Here is a 24,298-nt window from a genome sequence, read left to right as displayed (position 1 = left end):
ATAAAGCAGACTTTTCACTTAGCCTGTTTTCTAATCTCAAACTCAGGTAAATGGATTTTAAAAGTAACCCTGAAGACTCTGGTTAAAAATCAGTAGATTAAACTCATAGATGTAGATGAGTCAAAGACACTTTAATTGTAAAAACATTAAAATAGGTCATAAAGAATTTGTATAAAACTGGAAATGTTGATTTTTTTTTAATTAACATAAGCAAGTTAGTCCTTAGGTTGAAAAAAGAGATTCTTTAGAGAGACAAATGGTATAGAGGAACATGTGTTGGAATAAAGCCAGGGAAGAAGAAAAACAAGCAGCCAAGGGGCACTATCAGAAATCACACATTTGGAGAAACAGTTTCTTCTCCTGATAAAATATGAAAGGAAAGCATGCTGGCACAGGGAATTTGGACATGGACATTGAAGTCTTATAATTATATGTGTGTACAAAAAGGTGGGATTTGGGGTTTAATATAAATACAATTCTATGTAAGAGCAAGGAATCTATATCACAGCAACTCAAAAAAGTCAGATCCCTTGGTAACATTTAAAAATATTAAATATCACAATTCTATATTAAGTATAAAGTATAGCCAGCTTTTGTACTTTGAAATACATATGAATAATGTTAATCATATGATACTTAGCCAAAAACCACTATCTGGGGCTACTGTAGACTGTTTTTTGTGCTGGCAAAGCTCCTCAAAGCAAGGGAGCAATTTAACAAAACGTTTGACTTATTATTCAGTCTTAATTTTTAGATTGACTTTTTCTTGACCAAGTTTACCAGTGGTTTCTAAATACAGATACAAATCCAAATGTAGAAAATATTAACATAAAATACATTAATATATTAATCTACCTAACAAGATGCTAAATACCTACATTTTTCACAAACAAATTTACAACTGCTCCATGGAATTTGAATGGAACTTCATCTGTCAATAGGTAGAGACTAAAGAGTCAGTATATGAGGCAAAATGGAATCGCTAGACACCCCCTTTGGGAGAGGATTTGAAACATGACTTCTTAACTTTCAAGGATATTTAAAAACTTACTACTCTGTTTTTTGAAAATGGAAAATGATTTTTCAAATCTACAATGCTCCCCTTGTAATAGCTAACCTTTTCTAAAGAGGACTTCTTTATAGGATAAAAGCGTCTCTTTTTTTGTTGGTTTTAATCAGAACACATGGGGTGTTTTGAGATAATGACAGGAGTTTCTCTTGTTAAAGAAATTCAAAGGCAGACACAGAGCTGCACTGGTGACTGTTACTCAAAGACATAAGAAGACATTTTGTGGGGAAAGCACTGTAACAGCCCTTGAAGTATTTTTGAATGATGGCAAAAGTCAGCACTCTGTCTTTTTATCTAGGAGAGAAAAGAAGGGAAAAAAAGAAGATGAAGAAGAGTGACAAGTGACAAGTAACATCACCCAGATCACCCTTCGAGGAGAGATAACACTGAGTTGAAATTGTTTTTGCCAGAGAAATTCCTGACATCTAGAAGTAAGGGAGTTTGGGTCTCTAACTATACCCTCACAGGAAAAAAAAAAAGTTTACTTATTTTGAAAATCATAAATTCAACACATAATATTGATACTTACCATATGCCAGGCAAGCTCAGGAATATAACAATAAACAAAATACAGAAATCCCTAATCTCATTTCACTTGCATTTTAATTGAAGCACAGAGACAATAACCAAAATAACTAGATAAAAGTTTGAGTGTCAAAAATATAATGAAGAACACTATGTAAAAAAAAAAAAAAAAGATAGGGAAAAGTCTTAATAGAGAGTATCTGAGGGAAATAAAGGGAGTCAAGTAAATATGTGGGACATAGTCTTGGCAAACTGAACTAAAAGTACAAATGTTCCATGACAAGAATGTGATTGGCAGGTTCATGACAAAGCAAAGAGGCCAAGGCTATTGAGTGAGCAAAAGAGAGAGAAGCAGGGGACAAAGTCATAGATATGGTGTGTAGTTACTTACGATCCATTAGAAACACTGGCTTTTACTCTAAGCAAGAAGGGAAGTTACTGAAATATGTATAAAGTACCATGATATTCTATTAGAATCACTGGCTGCTGCAGTGAAAAATAGCAAAGGGTGAGAAGAACAGGGACACCCATTATGAGACTATTACAATAATCCAGGTGAGAGATGATGGTGAGTCGGACAAGGATGGTAGCTGTAGAAATGAAGAAATATGGTTGGATTCCAGATGTATTTTTACAGCAAGCGTTGACAATATGCTTTTATGGATTAGATGGGGGCTGTGAAAGAAGAATTGGGAATGACTCCAAGCTTTCTGGTCTGAGCAACTGTAAAAAGATGAAATTACCATTCACTGAGATGAATAAGATGGAAGTATATGATTTGGGGTGAGGGAGAAAGTCAGCAATTTAGTTGTATGTACATTAAGTTTGATATCAAACTGTATATCAAAATGGAGACAGTACAGGAACAGTTGACTTAAGACTCCAGAGTTCATAGGACAGGGGTGCAGATTCAACTCTTAAAGCCATCATAATGTGTGTGGTATTAGAAACCATGATACACTAAGGGGTTGAGTGTAGACAAAGAAAGGAAGAGGATCCATGTTTAGAGGCCAAGTAGATGAGAAGGAAAAAGTAAAAGGGAGTGGGAGAAAATGGCTGGAGTACCAGAAGACAGACAAGAGTGTGGCTCTTAGATACCAAGGGATGAATATGTTACAAAAGAAGGGAGTGTTCATCCGTGTAAACGGCCACTGACAAGTTCAGTATAGATAATGGCCATAGCAGTCTGTATTGGGGAGGTCACTGGTGGCCTTCATAAGAGCAATTTCAGGGGAAGGGTGGGGATGAAAGCCCAGTTACAGCAGCTCAATCAAGGATGGAAGGAGAATTCTGGAGGAAAAAATGTAGACAGGTCTTTCAAGGACATTAGCAGTCAAGGGAAGGCAAGAAATGTGTGCACATGGAGGGGCGAGTAGAGTCAAGAAAGTTCTGTTATTTTATTTGAAGATGAAAGACATGGGAACATGTTTGTATACTGATGGGGAAAATCTAGGGCAGTGGCCAAATTTGATGAGGTATTAGTGAAAAAGAGGTGCTGCCCTGATGTTCTGAAGTCGATGACAGAAGTAGGAATACGGGGCACAACCGAAGAGTTTGGCCTTTGTCAAGAGCATAACAATTCATCTGATGACACAAGAACAAAGCAGCTTACTAAGGCCGACACAATCTAGGATACGATGCAGTGACAGAAGAAATGGGTGTCCTCTTCCCCCAGATCTTATTGTCTTAGTAGAAAGAAAGTGGTCTTCAGCTAAGACTGGAATGGGAGAAAAGGTGTTGGAATTTTAAGCAGAGAGGAAAGGGCATGGGTAGTCTTCTGACAGTGTGCAAATGCAAATAAGGAAATAATTACTGTGATTCACTAAGGATTGGATTGGGTTTAGTGATCAAAAAAGTATTGTGTGACTATCTATCTTTTGTCTTACTTCCCACCATACTCAGCTGTTTGGGTGCATTCAAACAATTGACAGAGAGTTAAACTTTAAATGTTCAAGGAACTTAAAATATTTACTGTACTTTTATTTTTCAGTTGCACCATCATTTGAAAGTGGTATATATATGAAATGTTCTTGATGAACATTAATTTCATCTTGATAAAATGTACTTGGTGAGTTATTGCAATTCTATAAGGTTTTTAGGCTATAGTTGGATTTGCCTAAGTAAACCGATTTAAATTGTTTCATAATGTAGTATGTCTTAAAACCAGGGCTGGCAACTTGTTTTTCTGTAAAGGGCTAGGTAATAATATTTTAGGCTTTGTAGGCCATGTGGCCTTTGTCATAATTAGCAGGCCATAAGGTTACTGTAACAGTTACTCAACTCTGTTGTTGAGTAAAGTCTAAAGCGGCTATGGATAGCATGCACATGAAAGGGTGTGGCTATGTTCTAATAAAGCTCTATTTACCAAAAAGGCGGCAGGCAAAAAATCACAGCCCTGAGGTTGCCAACCTCTCTTTTAAACTATTGTCATATAGCTCACTTAAATCTTCTACGAAAGCAGTTGACATGTATTCAATAGCTATTAATAAAATATTTACATAAAATTTGTGAAAGCATCCTCAAGTGTGTCCAGCATAAACTAACCTATTTATAACATTCCTTTTCAGTGGAACATGTGGTTTGAATCCTTAATACTCAAGAATAGGCCACATTTCAGTAGCATCATCACTAGCTGGGAATTTCTTAGAATCATGGGTTCACCTCTGACCTACTGAACCAGAGTCTGTGTTTCAAAAAGAGCCTTATGCGTTTCATACACACATTAAAGTTTGAGAAGCACTAGTTCAGAAGCTAATACTAGGATTTTCCACGTGTGAAATCAAGTAATTTATAACGAATATCATAAGGATAACAAAACCCAAAATAACACGAGGCAGAAGGGAGGGAGAAGGAAAATCATTTCCCTATCAAATGTCCATAAAATGATGAAGGGATGAATAAAATTAGAATATCCATACAATGGAATAATATTCAGCCAATAGATGAACATTAAAAACATTATCCCTAGTGAAAGAAGCCAGTCACAAAAGGCCACATATTTTAGATTCTACTTATATGAAATGTTCAGAATAGAGACAGCAAGTAGACTAATGGCTTCCAGAGGGGAGAAAGGGGAGTGACTGCTATTGGGTAGAGGGTTTCTCTATTGGATGATGAGCATATTCTGGAATTAGACAGTGGTAAAGTTTGCACAGCTCTGTGAGTATTAAAAAGCACTGAATTGTACACTTTAAATGGTGGGTTTTATAGTATGTGAACTATATTTTAAAAGCCAAAAAGAGTGGAAAACAAAGGCAATGATTTTTAAAAAGTGATGGAAGCTATTTATCAGAGCAATTGTGTGCCAATGGGGTTTAAAGAGTTCAAGGGTTTTGGTAAGAAGAGATGATGAGATACTGCAGTTCCTACTAAATTGAATAAAATAAGCATCTCTAATTAGAATGACTTTTTATTTAAACTTCAGGTGGGTTAGACTGGAAGGATGAAAACCTTTAGAGAAATTGTTTTTCTAGTTTACCCATGGTAATCTACTTCAAGTGACATTGGCAGGAAGGTTAGCTGGCTACTAAGTGATAGAGAGAGAGAGAAAGGGAGGGAGAGAGGGCAGGAGAAATGAAGGGAGGGAAGCGATTTGGGCAGAGGGGATTTTGTTGTGGTAGTTACACTGGATGAAACTTGAGTATCTTCCTATATTAACTAACACCCTAGTTAGTTACCACCAACTCCATAACACCACATAACACCACACCCCAAAACCACAGACCGCCTTCAGGTTTTCCCTCCCTGTCATCCTAACAGTCTTAGGCCCAACCACATAATGTGAACTGGAAGATCTGGATTGTTTGTCTGGGTTCCAAAAGGAATCCCAACTGTTGGGAGTCAGTAATAACACAAACAGGGCGATGATGGAGTGAGTCACACTAGGGAAAACATAGGCTCAGGCTGAATCTAGGTTACAACTTGCAGATGTGCTCTAAAACCCACTCACAGGGAGGATCTCCATTTATTTACAGCCTTTTATCTGTAACTTAACACCCATTCACTTGTAGTCACAATTTAGAAAGCCCATGGGTTTTCCAAGTTGCAAACTGATTCTCAAATAATGCTGAAAATTTAGGTAGCAAAGTGCTTATGTTTTGAAAACTATAAGCAGAATATTAATACATTAGATACTAATGTCCATGAGGTGTGATTTTCAGGATTATTTTCTCCCTTAAATCAACAGCATCAAACACATCTATTTATGAGCAAATATTATTTCTTCTTTTCCTGCACCTACAGTAAAACTTATCAGTAGCAAAAACTACAATAACTTCACAGATAAAACCTAAGATCTTACAGAATTTCATTTTTTATTAATTCAAAAGTGGATTAACTTTTTATTACAGTGAACATAGGATGAACAATAGTGATCTAGAAATAAAATAGAAAATATGCTAGGGAAAATTTAATAAAGCATCTTTTCATCATAATGCGTTTATCATTGGGTGGTCCTATAGCTTTAGAAGGAAAGATGAATTATGTCTCTATATATTCCCTAAGGACTCCTTAAGCCAGAGAAGCAGAGAGTGATGCTATCATCTCCATGGAAGAGAAGAAGAGTAGGTACTAAAGCTTAGAACATGAATCTATGCAGGATGGCAAATCAGTTTCACCATTTGTGCCAGCTTAAGAGCTTAACTGTGGCTGCCTGGAGTCCAGAATCAAGGAAGACTCTGACGCCACATCCAAGTTCTCTAATCCATTAGTTATACCTATGATGGGCTTCAGAAGCAGAGAAAATGTCAGAATCCTATATGGTGTGGATTGCTCTGGTTATAATTTCAGTTCATAAAACATAATCCCTCTCTATCTCATTTAGCTCTTGAGAAATTCTCTTCTTAGAAAGTCATACTCCTGGTGAGAACACAGCTTTCAACTGAAAATCATTTTGTAAGAGAGAAATTTCAAGAAACCTAGCAATCAGCAAAATGAAAATCTCTTCATCAAACACATGTTTTTTAAAAACTGCACATGAGAGGTAGGAGCCATCCTGGGAGAAAACCTTCCAGGGAAATGATATGCTTAGTTCATTTATGCATGGTAATGCCTCAGAATGCAAGTCCTTAGAAAAATAATCAGCTATGTTGTCCATCTTTATTTACATGTACTCTCTTCTCATTCATCTTTCAAGACCCCTAAAATCAAAGCTTAATGTTTTTGCTGCTCAGCCATTTTCTCATAAAATTGCCCATTTCTGTTAAGGATTTTTGTCATCTCCCCCAGCAAATCATAGTGTTTTTGACACGGAAAAATTATCAATCAAAACTTATGTTTTGGAATGCATAATATATAGGCATACATTTTTGGTTGTCCACATAGTGTTATATAGCTGTGGTCACTAACTAACTTAAAATATACATATTTTTGTTTTACTTGTGCAGTTTTTGCAATTTTAGTCATTAAATGAGCTTTGCAGGTGTGCAAATACCCTGTTAATCCTGGTGTTTTCTGAAAGACTGCTAGCCACATCAACCAATACTTTGGAAGACTGGCAAAATGGAGAGGCTTTTTCAAAGGCCAACAATAAATTAGTAAGATGAGTTATATAACAAGTGGAACTTTGTTGAGTTAAAAACTAAGACCACCTGAAGTTTTATTTTTTTAAGCCATCAAGGATTGGATTTTTAAATGCAAAACCAGATATGATCGTTCTTGTCTGCCCTTTGCTTTTCTTTTCATGTAAACACTATTTTCTTGATATGGGAGGTGGGGAGGAAGAGTTTCTAACCTGTATTTCTCATTACAAAAAATAACATTGAGTGCTCTGGTGTGATTTAGTCAGGCATATTTCTCTTAAGACCATTCCCATGGAAAAGAAATGCAAAAAAGCAAACTGGCTGTCTGAAGAGGCCTTACAAATAGCTGTGAAAAAAGAAGTGAAAAGCAAAGGAGAAAAGGAAAGATATAGGCATCTAAATGCAGAGTTCCAAGAAATAGCAAGGAGAGATAAGAAAGACTTCCTCAGTGATCAGTGCAAAGAAATAGAGGAAAACAACAGAATGGGAAAGACTAGATATCTCTTCAAGAAAATTAGAGATACCAAGGGAACACTTCATGCAAAGGTGGGCTCGATAAAGGACAGAAATGGTATGGATCTAACAGAAGCAGAAGATATTAAGAGGTGGGCAAGAACACACAGAACAACTGTACAAAAGAGATCTTCACGACCCAGATAATGATGATGGTGTGGTCGGTCACTCACCTAGAGCCAGACATCCTGGAATGTGAAGTCAAGTGGGCCTTAGAAAGCATCACTAAAAACAAAGCTAGTGGAGGTGATGGAATTCCAGTTGAGCTGTTTCAAATCCTGAAAGATGATTCTGTGAAAGTGCTGCACTCAATATGCCAGCAAATTTGGAAAACCTTTCAGAGGCCACAGGACTGGAAAAGGTCAGTTTTCATCCCAATCCCAAAGAAAGGCAATGCCAAAGAATGCTCAAACTACTGCACAATTGCACTCATCTCACACGCTAGTAAAGTAATGCTCAAAATTCTCCAAGCTAGGCTTCAGCAGTACGTGAACCATGAATGTCCAGATGTTCAAGCTGGTTTTAGAAAAGGCAGAGGAACCAGAGATCAAATTGCCAACATCTGCTGGATCATTGAAACAGCAGGAGAGTTCCAGAAAAACATCTATTTCTGCTTTATTGACTATGCCAAAGCCTTTGACTGGGGGATCACAATAAACTGTGGAAAATTCTGAAAGAGATACCAGACCACCTGACCTGCCTCTTGAGAAACCTATATGCAGGTCAGGAAGCAACTGTTAGAACTGGGCATGGATCAATAGACTGGTTCCAAATAGGAAAAGGAGTACGTCAGGGTTGTATATTGTCACCCTGCTTATTTAACTTCTATGCAGAGTACATCATGAGAAATGCTGGACTGGAAAAAGCACAAGCTGGAATCAAGATTGCCGGGAGAAATATCAATAACCTCAGATATGTAGATGACACCACTCTTATGGTAGAAAGTGAAGAGGAGCTAAAAAGCCTCTTGATGAAAGTGAAAGAGGAGAGTGAAAAAGTTGTCTTAAAGCTCAACATTCAGAAAACTAAGATCATGGCATCTGGTCCCATCACGTCATGGCAGATAGATGGGGAAATGGTGGAAAAAATGTCAGACTATTTTTTGGGGCTCCAAAATCACTGCAGATGGTGATTGCAGCCATGAAATTAAAAGACACTTACTCCTTGGAAGGAAAGTTATGACCAACCTAGACAGCATATTGAAAAGCAGAGACATTACTTTGCCAACAAAGGTCCGTCTAGTCAAGGCTATGATTTTTCCAGTGGTCATGTATGGATGTGAGAGTTGGACTGTGAAGAAAGCTGAGCACCAAAGAATTGGTGCTTTTGAACTGTGGTGTTGGAGAAGACTCTTGAGAGTCCCCTGGACTGCAAGGAGATCCAGCCAGTCCTTTCTGAAGGAGATCAGTCCTGGGTTTTCATTGGAAGGACTGATGCTAAAGCCGAAACTCCAATACTTTGGCCACCTCATGCAAAGAGTTGACCACTGGAAAAGATCCTGATGCTGGGAGGGATTGGGGGCAGGAGGAGAAGGGGATGACAGAGGATGAGATGGCTGGATGGCATCACTGACTCGATGGACATGAGTTTGAGTGAACTCCGGGAGTTGGTGATGGACAGGGAGGCCTGGTGTGCTGTGATTCATGGGGTCACAAACAGTGGGACACGACTTGGCAACTGAACTGAACTGATTTCTCTTAATGGGCACTTGTGTGCAGGAGAGAGAAACCATCATTACATCTATATACTGATGTGCAGTGTTCAGGAAATGTCAAGGAAACTCTGTAGATGATAAGCAGTAACTAGTCAAAAACTCACCTACCATCTCAGAGTGTTTTTAAGAGACTTTCCACACTATGTTCCAGGTGATAGAGACCTTTTACAGTAATTTTTCTCTATACTATTTCTATAAGAGAAAACTAATTTGATACCTAATTCCCATTATAGAGTCAGTCTGAGCTGTGAACTTCCGAAATGTGTCAGTAACAGAAGTCAGGCTTTACATTACTTTGTAGTAGCTAAGCATACAGGTTATATTTTGGACCCAAATTCTGTAAATTATATAGGGGAATAATTCACTGGGGTCTACATAGAGGCCTCGTATTTGGTTGTCAGGAAAATGACTTGAAAGAATAGCAAGTTCTTAAGTATATTGCCACTGCAATGGTGCCGAGACTTCAATTGTTTTAAAATAATCCCATACATACTAGCTTTTATGAATTTACAATAACTGTCTCAGTACGAATTTAGTAACCCTTTGTATAAACAATTCTCAAAAGAGAGTACGAACTTAGCACTAAGAAGCATATAGGCATCTTAAACATCCTTTGATGGTCAGCCTAAGAGAATAGTGTTTATTTTTTTGCTACATGTGAAAGTTCATTCTCAGTATCAAGTTTATTTTGTCCACTAACTTTGTTAACCTTTCCAATTTCTTCAGTATTTGGTGTCCTTTCACAAAGAGCTGTTAGAACAGTTGCATCAGGGTTAAAGTTCAGAGACATTACTGTGCTAACCTGAAGCATATATGCTATTCCTTGAGCTCACAATGCATTTTTGATTACTTTTTAAAAATAAAAAATGCCAACAGAAGGATACAGCAATATATGAGACATTTATGAAACCTATATCTACTATATTTTTGATAAAACACTTTAAATATTTCAGTTTGTAAATTCACTAAGAAGGCCAGGAAAATGCTGTGTTTCATTAAAAGAATCCTTTTTGATGATTTAATTTTAAATAAAAGAGCTAAACTTGTGATAAAACTCAGCAATTTGAACTTTTTCAACAAATAGTATATTCTTTCTGATCTTTTAATATTTATATAACAACACGGTTAATGAGTGAAACAATTTCCATTTTTATTAAAATCATATTGTCATAATTAATAACTGAGATATATTTTCCTATAAAGATTTACTGCTAATCCCTTAGTTGAAATTCATTTTACTTAAGAGACATTCAACCCATCACCTAGAAACAGTATTTGCAGACTTCACCAGGGTAACAGATCTAATCCTTAAGGTAATCACTGTCCTTTCCAGTTCTTTCTCCTTTTAAGTCCTCACTGGTCTTTTAGAAAAACAGAAAGTAGAAGACAGCTGTTATTTTCCTCCATGGGACAGTCTACCCTGTTCAAGCAAGTAATATCATTTTCTGTTTGCCCTCATCTACAACAAGTACACAGGGTCACTGTCTTTATGCTGATTTTCTCCCAAAGTGTAAAGAACAACAATGTCAGCAGACAGGCAAATCAACAGCTATAAGAACCTGAGAAGAAGTAAATTCTATTTTTTTTTTTAATTTAACACCCATGGAGGAGGGGAGAGATAAGATGAAGAGGAGAAGGAGTAGGAGAAGGAGAAATAAGAGGGAAAAGGCCATGTTTCTATGTCAGAATCCAAATCCCAAGTCAGTCTGAATATCTTCTTTTAAGTCTGTTTATATTTATTAACAACATTTCAAAGTGTACCATGATTGGCAATAAGATTAAAAACAACAACCAAACACCAAACAAAGCACCCACCACTTCACTGTTGCTTTCTTTCAATTCCAGCATTTTATAACAGATCAGGTCAAAGATGTATTAGGACATAAAGAATGGACTAGATTCTTTCATACTCTATAGCAAATATCAGGGCTACTTACAGATTGTGTGTGTTTACTGTGCCAAAGAAACACTCGTCAAATTAATGAAGGGGATTTCACAATTTTGTAGCAGAAGTGAGTTCTGTAGAACTCTGAAATTATTTGGTTCCACATTCACCTGTGGCTGAAGGAGTTGAAATCATCGATAGGCATAACTAATATTACACAGTTGACTAAAATCATAATGCTTGCAACTTGGTAATGAAAGTTAGATTTTCTCCAAATAATTAGACATCTGTCATCAAAAAGCTGTCTAGATAATATAAGGGTAAAATTTTGATTCTGAATCTCAAATTTGTGTTAGGTTCTGGAAGTTATTTGAATTGCCATTATTAACAACATAAACTTAGTCCATATAAATTTAGACAAAAAACTCTACCACCAGGAAATTTGTTCCCAAACTACTTCTATATGATACAGTAAGAATTCATCTACATTTCAGATTTATCATATGCTTCCAAATGTTGCTTTCTCCTATGGCTTTCATTTTAATTTTCCCATGGTTCTAAGCTAGAAACATGCAAATCCCTGACCCTTTCCTCTGCCAGTTAATCACTAACTTCTTTCAACTCTACCTTTTAAAATTTCCTTTGTCTGTGCATCCCCACTGCTATTGCTTTAGTTCAAATCTTGATGGAATACTAGATTACCCAGTTATAGTAAAATCTGTTCTTAGGGTGCCAATAAAAAATACAAAATATGAGGAGAGCTTAGGTTCAACAAATTTGTCCAGATTTTAAAAATTAGAATCTCTGGAAGGAGTTTATAATAATGACATTTACATTTTAAATGTTCTTTAGTTTCAACATTTGCATATGCTTTCTGTATTAGTTTGAACTGCATAAAGGGCTCCCACAGAAACTTCAATGCTTAAATCTTTCAAAAATTCTGATGAAGACTTCATCTGTCCTTCTTACTACCACCAATGCAACTTTTCCAGAAACTTACTAATTTTGTCATTCTGCTGCTTAATTAATTTTATCGAGATCTTAATCTTAGATTATCAGGGGTCCTTACCACCCATATAGAAAGGTTCACACTCACTGGCTTCATGATAAAGGCCCTCAATGTTACATAGCCAGAGCTGTCTTTTAGTCTCATCTTCTTACATCGACCCTTTATCCTTTAATCAAACCAAACTACAAGTTCTTTAAGCAGAGGAATAAAGTGATTATTTTTATTTCTCTGGAAACTTCCAGTAGGATCTCATATGTAACTCTTCTCCTTTAAGGCAACCATAAAAAATAACTGGACGGTCTTTACTATTCATTAAATTTACATCATTTTTCTTTGGACAGTACTGAAACCACTTTTGGGTCTTCTCCTTTGACATTTCACATACTTAGGTTCCCCAACCGCACCTTTCAGTTCAGTTCAGTTCAGTTGCTCAGTCGTGTCTGACTCTTTGCAACCCCATGAATTGCAGCATGCCAGGCCTCCCTGTCCATCACCAACTCCCAGAGTTCACTCAAACTCATGTCCATCGAGTCGGTGATGCTATCCAGCCATCTCATCCTCTGCCGTCCCCTTCTCCTCCTGCCCCCAATTCCTCCCAGCATCAGAGTCTAAAGATAACATTTTAACTCAGATACTTTGTTATTCTAAAGACAAGGTATGGCGTCTTCAACCTATCCTTTGGACATTCCTATTATTATGCAAGTGAATAAGAAAATTATAAAAATCTACTTATTGACTCACAAGTCAGTTCACCATAGAAGAATCAGCAAAAATATCACCACAACTTCTATGTACCACACCCATAAGAACAAATGTCAGGCACTAGCATACTATTAAGTAGCCTCAGAGATCCCTAAGCACTGTTTTAATGCTGAGTTCTACAATGAGGTCATGTGAATCAAGACTTCAGATGCCCACAGAGTATGGTTCTCTCTTGAAGGGAAAAGAACTTTCATTCTCTTGAGTTACTGAGGGCTACATGCACAAACCTTAGGAACAAAGCCAGACCAAGATCCATGGGTGCTCAAGACTAATAATTGGGCATCTCTTGAAACCTACATTCTTCAAAGTTTGCCTGGCTTCCTATTTGGAAAAGAGGTTGAGAACTCAGTAAGAAAAAGACAGAAAAAGGAGTACTCAGACAGATTCTCTTTTTTTTGTCATGAAAAATCAACACAACACCAAACCAAAAACATAGAAACTAATTTTATGTTATCAATAGGACTGGGGAACAGATATTTGGTCAATATCTGGTGTGTTGTTTTTAAATCAGATTAATGTTTAATTGTAGACAGTAAAGCAGACTGCCCTCCCTAATGTGAATAAGCTTCATCTAATCAGTCGAAAGTCATAATAGGACAAAATGACTGACTTTCCCCCTCTATTTCCACCTACCTTGAGTAAAAGAGAATTCTTCCTGCCTGTTGCCCTTCGAACCAGGACCCTGGCTTTTTTTTCCCTGCCTTCAGACTTGAACTGAAACACTGGTTCTTCCTAGGGTTGGAACCCACCAGCCTTCAGAACAGAACTATACCAGCAGCTCTTCTGGGTTTTCAGCTTGCCTACTCACTCTGCACATCTTAGAACTTGTCAGCCTACATAATCATAAATCATATCTAACCTACATCTATATCTATCATCTATCTATCTGTCTCTACCTATCTGTATCTCACACACATGTATACACACTTCCAACTTATTCTGTTTTTCTGGAGAACCCTAACACAAGACCTAATCTATAAACTTCCCTCAGCAGAACATGCATCCTGTAACTCCTAACCTCAATTCAGAAGTGATTTAGCATGTATCTCTCATTACTGGGGATAACTGAACCTATGTTCCCAATTCTTCACAGCTTTCTATGTTAGAGTTATATATCACACCTTCAGCCCTGAGACTCTCCAATTTCTGCCATTAGACATATAGGATATTTCCTCAAACCATAGACTTGGTACATGACTTGCTTTAGTTAACAAGACACAGAAGGAAGTGGCAATGTGAAATTTCCAGGCCAGGACCCAAAAGGAGTTCACATGTTTCCTCTTGCTTTCTGTGAAGCAATGATCATGGCCCTGGCCATCGATGTCCCTTTCATCGGGGTCCCAAAAGGCATGCATGTTGTGCAGAAGTGAATCCTCAACTTAGAGCCAACCCAGCTGAAGGCCATCTTACACAGACTGAACCTCAACTGGAAGATCTTTGAATATAGGAATAGATGCTTGCTGCTTCAAGCCAATAAGGTGTGGGTGGATTATTATACACCATTTGCAATACCTGCTAATTATACTTAAGCCTTCCCAGGGCTTGAGGCCTCATTCCAAGGGTTGGGGTGCTTTTTAAAATGGCTTTTTCAACAACATACATACAATACTTCATTAAATACAACTTTAAAAATCATTTTAGATTTCTAATACAGTTTACAGACTGTAGCAATATCCTGGTACTTCTGATAGAATGATATCTTGAGCAACAATCTGGACAACCTAACCTTAATTGTGACTATGATTAGAAGATAGGTAACAACTTTCTTCGTGGTAGGACAAGACATCCAAGATTCCCACCAAGACTGACTTTATTTTCCCTACTAACCCAGAAAACTCCATGAAGTTGCCACAACAGTATCTCTTGACTGCAATTAACTTTCTCTCACAAAAGGAGAAGAGGAAGGACAATTATCTGAAGATCTTAAACAAAAACCGAGTTAAATTTAAAACATATTTTAAAGTCTCCAGCATTTGAATGAAAGTAAAGCAAGCATTTATAAGTTGCAATTATTAAGCAGAGAAATGAATTATTGTGAGGGGAAATGACCATAAAATGTACAACCAGTATTTATCGAACACCTACATATTTTGTATAGTATTTAGTTTGTTTTTTAATCTTATTGTTTAATCTCTTCCTTCCCCACTCAGACTGTGTGGTCCTGGAAACTCCTAACTTCAAGGCCTACGCATGAACTTAGCCTTCAGTCAGAGTACTGCTGGACATGGCAACATTGACTGGCTGATGGACTGACCATCTGAGGCTAATAAGTCCCTGCAGCAGGACGTTATGGATTGGGTGAAGCTGAAGCTACTGGAGAACTGGACCTAATCCTTCTCTCAAGACTTAAAAACAGAGAGAATATAGCTGTAGAGCTGCTGTTCATTCAACTTGACATTAACACAATGGAAACAGAGCCAGATTCCTGATTCAAATTATTTGAATTTTACCTTAAGCAATTTCAGGTAGGTTGGTGACATGGTCCAGTTTTGGCTAAATGAATCTTCTACTCACAAATTAAAGAGTTCTAGCTGATATACTGGATATTTAGCTTCTGCTCCCAAAATGGTTATTGCATTGAATCAAAATTATTGTAGCAACTTAAAAGTTGATTTGCACTGCTGACTATAAAAGTGATTAACTAGTTTTTGACTAAGTGGTACATACAATACTCTTATTCAATCAACATTTTATTGAGCATTTAAAATATTCCAAGAACTGTGACAGGGATCCAGGATATGGCAGTGAATAAAACAGAAAGAAAAGTCCTTCTCTCATGAGGCTTTTATATTAATAGGGGACACCAAGTGATAGACTATATTAGAAAGTTAAATACAGCTGTAAACAAAAACAATGAAGGAAACCAGGGAGACCAAAAGGTGAGAGTAGAGATTGGGAAGATTAATGTTGCTTTTTGAATACTCAGAGAAAATGTTGTTGCAAGGGTAACATTTGGGCAGAGAATTGAAGAAGGTAAAGAAGTAAGCCATGCAGATATGAGGAAAGGAATTCTAGCTATAGGGAACAGCAAATGCAAAAGAGGTTTCAAGTCTAAAATAAGTTAGTCATGCTTGAAGAATAACAAAGAAGCCAGTATAACTGGAGTAGAATGAATGCAGGCAGGCAAGAAAAACAGGAGACAGTATCACAAAGTTAATAGGGTGCAGTCTGTGTTGGGTCTTGTTGGCTATATTAATGATAACATCAAAGTCAATGTGTTAGATCTAATATAATTTTTTCATTTTAAAGGTTAAAAGAATATCCAGGAGTATATTTTGGAAACGAATGAATTGTTTATATACTCTTTGTCAAAATAAACATCTAATGCTTTTGAACAACTGAATCAATAAAATGATTACTGGCATCAACAATTGGTGGAAAATATACTTTAAAATGTCCCTCTTTCCCATTTAGTATACTAAAATTACCTAGGATCGTAATCCTCTTGCTGGTGGACTTTGGAATTTTGAAAATAAGTTAAATATATTTTGTATATATTTTGTTCAGTAAACAATCTGTTGTGATGTCTGATAAAGTAACTACTGGGCTAATTAAGTCATGTGTCCTATTGTAGAGCTGAGACAGTTTGATGTAAGTAAGAAGGGAAAAGCAAGATCATAATTTTATCTTGATATTTATTGCTTAATATCTTCAAAGTGTACAGTCAAAATTCTATTAATAGAATATTTGATCCCCAAGAAAACTTCTGGCTTGAAAATGGAGAAGTCCAATGTTCACCTTTCCTTCACAGAAAATAACAACAAATCAACAAGGACAAAATCAAAGGCAAACAAAATATTTACTGAAACTCAAGAGACAGCTGCAATTATGAATCACAAGTAAGTGCAAAAGCAGTGAATAGTGCAGAATAAGAAGTGCAGAAAGTCTACTAATGGCTGTAGATCTCAGAAAATGCTGGCAGAATGTACTGCTGCCTAGAGAGGAGAGGCAATCTGAGTCGCATGGCCATAATCTCTTGATTGGAAAAGCAGTAATGGAACACCTGGGCTAATGGCTGCAGGGTCCCTGGACCTGGTTTGGCTTTAAGAAACAAAGCAGGCAAGATTCAATTTAGCCATCCCACTGATGTGTAAGCACGGGTCAGTCTCAGTAAACAACTAGAAGTGAACTCTCCATTGTGAGCAACCCAACAACTGTCAGGCTCTATTAACTGGGGTGAAGAAAAGACTCAAAAAACTGAGTTATATGAAAATTTCTGCAAGTCTGCAGCATGAGCATGACCCATCCCTCATGTTAAACACCTATAAATTGCTAATCCAGTGACAGAGGGGACTCTTTCAGAATTTTGAAAAAATAAGAGAAACAAGTGTAGGATATGCTCTCTGGGTATTCCTGGCTGTAGAGAATTGTTTCATCATTAACTTTAGGAGTTTTGTCTTCTGTTCTGTATGGATGGAGAAGTCTTGAGGTTACTGTAAAAGAAAGACCAAAAGCCAGAGGCAGGAGGCTTAACTCCAAAACTTTAGAAGATTAGAGAACTCCTGACTCCAGGAAACATTAGTAGATAAGATCTAACCTAAAAGTCTCCATACCTACACTGAAACCAAGCTCCACCCAAGAGCCAACAAGTCCCAGTGAAAGACACACCATGCTAATTCTCCAACAAAATGGGAACACAACTCTGAGCATTAAAAGATGAACTGCCCAAAGCCATGAAAAATCTATAGACACCCCAAAACTCACAACTGGACACTTCATTGCATTCCAGAGAGAAGAGATCCAGCTCCATCCACCAGAACACAGGGGCAAGCTCCCCCAACCAGGAAACCTTGGCAAGCCACTACTCCAATCCCATTCACAGGGAGCAGATTCCACAATTAAAAGGAACCATAAACTTCCAGCCTGCAGAAGGGGTGGAAACACAGCAATCTAAGCAAAATGAAAAGGCAGAGAAATATTTAGCAGGCAAAGGAACAAGATAAAAAGATCCACCAAACCAAACAAAAGAGGGGATAGGGAGTCTACCTGGAAAAGAATTCAGAATAATGATAGTAAAGACGATTCAAAACCTTGAAAACAAAATGGAGTTATAGATAAATAGACTAGAGACAAGGATTGAGAAGATGCAAGAAATACTTAACAAGGACCTAGAAGAAATAAAGAAGAGTCAATCAATAACGAACAATGCAATAACAGAATAAAAACACTCTGGAAGGAACTGACAGTAGAATAACTGATACAGAAGAGCAGATAAGTGAGGTGGAAGATAGAATGGTGGAAATAAAAGAAGCAGAGGGAAAAAAAGAATTAAAAGAAATGAGAACAACCTCAGAGACCTCTGAGAAAATGTTAAATGACCCAACATTTGAATCATAAGTGTCCCAGAAAAAGAAGACAGAAAGAAAGGACATAAGAAAATACTTGAGGAGATGATAGTTGAAAACTTTCCTAAAATGGGGAAGGAAATAGCCACCCAAGTTCAAGAAACCTAGACAGTCCCAAATAGGATAAACCTAAGGCACATATTAATCAAACTAACAAAGATCAAACACAAAGAGCAAATATTAAAATCAGCAAGGGAAAAGCAACAGATAACACACAAGGGGATCTACATAAGGATAACAGCTGATCTTTCAATAGAAACTCTTCAGACCAGAAGGGAATGACAGGACATACTTAAAAGTGATGAAAGAGAAAAACCTACAACCCAGATTACTCTACCCAGCAAGGATCTCATTCAGCTATGAGGAGTAATCAAAAGCTTTACAGACAAAGCAAAAGCTGAGAGAATTCAGCACCACCAAACCAGCTCTTCAACAAATGCTAAAGGATCTTTTCTAGACAGGAAACAGAAAAGTTTTATAAAAATGAACCCAAACAACAAAGTAAATGGTAATGGGGTCACACTTACCAATAAGTACTTTAAATATAAATGAGTTAAATGCTCCAACCAAAAGACAAAGACTAGGCAAATGTATACAAAAATAAGGCCCCTATATAAGCTGTATACAAGAGACTCATCTTAAACCTAGGTATACATAGAGACTGAAAATGGAGGGCTGGAAAAAGATATTTCATGCAAATCAAGACCAGAAGAAAGCAGGAGTAGCAATACTCATATCAGATAAAATAGACTTTGATATAAAGACCATGATAAGAGACAAAAGAAGGACACTACATAATGATCAAAAGATCACTCCAAGAAGATAGAGCAATTATAAATATATATGCACCTTAGGAACACCTTAATATGTAAGTCAAATGCTATCAAGTATGAAAGGGGAAATTAACAGTAACACAATAATAGTGGGGGACTTTAATACCACCACTCACACCTATGGATAGATCAACCAAATGGAAAATTAGCAAGGAAACACAGCTTTAAATGATACAATCGACCAGTTAGACCTAACTGCTACCTATAGGGCATTTCACCCATGAACAATGGATTTCACCTTTTTCTCAAGTACACATGGAACATTCTCCAGGATAGACCACATCCTGAGCCATAAATCTATCCTGTTAAATTTTTTAAAAACCTGAAATGATTTCAAGCATCTTTTCTGATCACAATACGATAATATTAGATGTCAACTACAGGGGAAAAACTCTATTAAAAATTCAAACATATGGAGGCTAAACAATACACTTCTGAATAACCAACAGATCATGGAAGAAAAAAAAAAGGGAAATCAAAATATGCATAGAAAGAAATGAAAATGGAAACACGACAACCCAAAACCTGGGACTCAATAAAAGCAATGCTAAGAGGGAGGTTCACAGCAATACAAGCCTACTTGAAGATAGAAGAGAAATATCAAATAAACAACCTAACTTTACACCTAAAGCAACTAGAAAAAGAAAAGAATAACCCCAAAGTTAGGAGAAGGAAAGAAATCATAAATATCACAGCAGAAATAAGTGAAAAAGAAGGAAGGGAGATGACAGCAAAAATTAACAAAATGAAAAGCTGGTTCTTTGAGAAGATAAACAGACAAACCAGAGCCACACACATCAAGAAAAAAAGGGAGAAGAATCAAATCAATAAAATTACAAATGAAAATGGAAAAGTCACAACAGTCAACACAGAAATACAAAGGATTATAAAAGACTTATATCAGCAACTGTATGCCATTAAAATGGACAACTTGGAAGAAATGGACAAATTCTTAGAAAAGTCTAACTTTCCCAAACTGAAACAGGAAGAAATAGAACATCTTAACAGACCCACCACAAGCACAAGGACCAGATGGCTTCCAGCTGAATTCTACCAAAAATTTAGAAAAGAGCTAACACCTATCCTACTCAAACTCTTCCAGAAAATTGCAGAGGAAGGTAAACTCCCAACTCATTCTATGAGGCCACCATCACCCTAATACCAAAACCAGACAAAGATGCCACACACACACACACAAAACAAACTACAGGCCGAAATAACTGATGAATATAGATGCAAAAATCCTCACCAAAATTCTAGCAAACAAAATCCAACAGCATATTAAAAAGATCATACATCATGACCAAATGGATTTTATCCCAGGGATGCAAGGATTCTTCAATATTCACAAATCAATCAATGGGATACACCATATTAACAAATTGAAAAATAAAAACCATATGATTTTCTCAATAGATTCAGAGAAATCCTTTGACAAATTCAACATCCATTTATGATAAAATCTATCCAGAAAACAGGCATAGAAGGAACATACCTCAACAGAGTAAAAGCTATATACCATAAACCCACGGAAAACATTATCCTCAATGGTGAAAAATTGAAAGCATTTCCCCTAAAGTCAGGAACAAGACAAGGGTGCCCACTCTCATCACTACTATTCAACATAGTTTTGGAAGTCCTAGCCACAGCAATCAGAGAAGAAAAATAGATGAAAGGAATCCAGATTGGAAAAGAAGTAAAACTCTCACTGGTTGCAGATGATGTGATCCTCTACATAGAAAACCTTAAAGACACCACCAGAAAATTACTAGAGATAATCAATGAGTATAGTACAGTTGCAGGATATAAAATTAATACACAGAAATCCCTTGCATTCCTGTACACTAACAATGAGAAAACAGAGCAGTTAAGGAAACAATCCCATTCACCATTCCAATGAAAAGAATAAAATATTTAGAAATAAAATTACCTAAAGAAATGCAAGACCTATCAACTATAAAACACTGATGAAAGAAATCAAAGATGAAACAAATAAATGGAGAAATATACCATGTTCATGGATTGGAAGACTCAATATAATGAAAATGAGTATACTACCCAAAGCAATCTATAGACTCAATGCAATCCCTAGCAAGTTACCAATAGTATTTTTCACAGAACTAGAACAAATAATATCACAATTTGTATGAAAACACAAAAAAACCTCAAATAGTCAAAGCAATCTTGAGAAAGAATGGAACTGGAGAAATCAACCTGCCTGACTTCAAAGCTACAGTCATCAAGACTGTATGGTATTGGCACAAAGACAAACATAGTGATCAATGGAACAAAACTAGAAAGCCCAGTGATAAATCTATGCAATATTCACTATGGATACCTTATTTTGACAAAGGAGGCAAAAAGATACAATGGAGAAAAGACAATCTCTTTAACATGCTGGGAAAACTGGTCAGCTACGTGTAAAAAAATGAAACTAGAACACTTTCTAACACCATACACAAAAATAAACTCAAAATGGATTAAAGGTCTAAATGTAAGACAAGAGACTTTAAAACTCCTAGAGGAAAACATAGGCAGAACACTCTGACATAAATCACAGCAAGATCCTCTGTGACCCACCTCCCAGAGTAGTGGAAATAAGAACAAAAGTAAACAATGGGACCTAATTAAACTTAAAACCTTTTCCACAACAAAGGAAACTATAAGTAAGGTGAAAAGGTGGCCTTCAGAATGGGAGAAAATAAAAGTAAATGAAACAGCTGACAAAGAATTAATCTCAAAAATATACAAGCAGCTCATGCAACTCAAAACCAGAAAAATAAACAACCCAATCAAAGTGTGGGCCAAAGAACTAAACAGACATTTCTCCAAAGAAGACATACAGATGGCTAATGAACACATGAAAAGATGCTCATCACTCATTACAGAGACATGCAAATCAAAATCACAATGAGGTACCATCTCATACTGGTCAGGTAGCTGCCATCAAAATGCTAGAGAGGGTGTGGAGAAAAGGGAACTGTCTTACACTGTTGGTGGGAATGATAACTTGCACAGCCACTATGGAGAACAGTGTGGAGATTCCTTAAAAACTGGAAACAGAACTGCCATATGACCCAGCAATCCCACTGCTGGGAATACACATCAAGGAAACCAGAATTGAAAGAGACACATGTACCCAAATGTTCATTGCAGCACTGTTTACAATAGCCAGGACATGGAAGCAGCCTAGATATCCATTGGCAGAGGAATGGATAAGGAAGTTGTGAACATATACACAATGGCATATTACTCAGTTATACAAAAGAATGCATTTGAGTCAGTTCTAATGAGGTGGATAAGACTGGAGCCTATTATACAGAGTGAAGTAAGTCAGGAAGAGAAACACAACATACATATAGAATTAGAAAGGTGGTAACTATGATTCTATATGCAAAGCAGTAAAAGAAACACAGATGTAAAGAACAGACTTTTGGACTATGTGGGGAAAGTGAGGGTGGGATTATCTGAGAGAATAGTATTGAAACAAGTATGAGGTGAAGTTGCTCAGTCGTGTCTGACCCTTTGTGACCCCACGGACTCTAGCCTACCAGGTTCCTCCATCCATGGGATTTTCCAGGCAAGAGTACTGGAGTGGGTTGCCATTTCCTTCTCCAGAGGATCTTCCCCACCCAGGGATCGAAACCGGGTCTCCTATAGTATAGGCAGACATGTTACCGTCTGAACCACCAGGGAAAATCTGAAACAAGTATACTACCATACATAAAATAGATAACCAGTGAAAATTAGATGCATGAAGCAGGGCACTCAAAATTGGTATTCTGGGACAACCCAGAAGGCTAAGGTGGGAGGGGGTGGGAGAGAGGTTCAGGGTTGGGGGACACATGTGCACCCATAGCTGATACATGTCAGTGTATGACAAAAACCACAATATTCTAAAGTAATTAGCCTCCAATTAAAATAAATAAACTACTTATAGGAAAAAGAAAAGAAAGAAAAATTAACAGGCTTGAGCTAAAGAAACATATAAACATTGCACCCTACAAAAGTTAGATGAAAGCAATGCCCAATAAATTTCAAAGATTTAAGGGGAACAAAAAAGTGCAGGATCTACATATACTTCCTGAGGAAAAAAATGAGAAAAGGACAAGCCAAAAAAAAAAAAAAAAACCAGCAAGCAAACAACATTCACCAGAAATCAGAGGAAATGTTGCACAAATACTACACTATATGTTTACAAACTTTCAATGAGGTTATTGGCTTATAGAGCAAAATAGAGATAAGAGTTCAGGAGGAACAGGTCTAGATAAAAGAGGATGAAACCTGAGCTAGAAGAGTTTAGGAAAAAATTGGAAGAATTTAAAAATCAATGAAATGAACACGATACTATGCAAATTAGTACTAACAATGCTGAAGACACAGTAAAGAATTCAGAATACCAGAATAAAAAAAAAAAAAACATAGCAAATGATAATAAAAAGTTTTAAAGTTTGAAAGAAAATGATAGATATTGAAAGTAAGCAAAATATATCCAACATACACATAACTGGCATTCCTATATTAAATTTTGATATGCTGCTGCTAAGTCACATCAGTCGTGTCTGACTCTGTGTGACCCCATAGATGGCAGCCCACTAGGCTCCCCCGTCCCTGGGATTCTCCAGGCAAGAACACTGGAGTGGGTTGCCATTTCCTTCTCCAAAATTTTGATATGGAAATGGCATAAATATGCTTAAAATAATTTAAATTTCAGGTATAAAAAATGATTTGAATTTGCAGATTATAACAGCAAACTGTGTCCCAGAAAAACTGATGCAAAATTGATCACATCAAAAAACAAAAGTACTGGACCCAAAAGGTAAATAAACACATCACTGGACACTTTAGCAAAGAATATGAAGTCACATTACAAGAGAAAAATCATCAAGATGGCCTTATGAATTTCCAAATATTTAACCAATAACTCAAGATATTGAAGCAATGCCTGACAGAATCCTTCAAGAAAGAAGCTAGGATCCAAGAAACATCTACCAATCCCAAACAATCCAACTATAAAACCACCTAACAAATATTTCTGAATACAAAGGATCTTCAACTATTAAACCAAATAACCCTTTCTCTAAAACTTACCAGAGGCTTGTTTAACCAATAAAAGACTGAATT

The sequence above is a fragment of the Ovis aries genome, chromosome 4 (genome assembly GCF_016772045.2).
Source record: "Ovis aries strain OAR_USU_Benz2616 breed Rambouillet chromosome 4, ARS-UI_Ramb_v3.0, whole genome shotgun sequence".
Taxonomy (NCBI): domain Eukaryota; kingdom Metazoa; phylum Chordata; class Mammalia; order Artiodactyla; family Bovidae; genus Ovis; species Ovis aries.
This window is presented reverse-complemented; position numbering follows the sequence as displayed.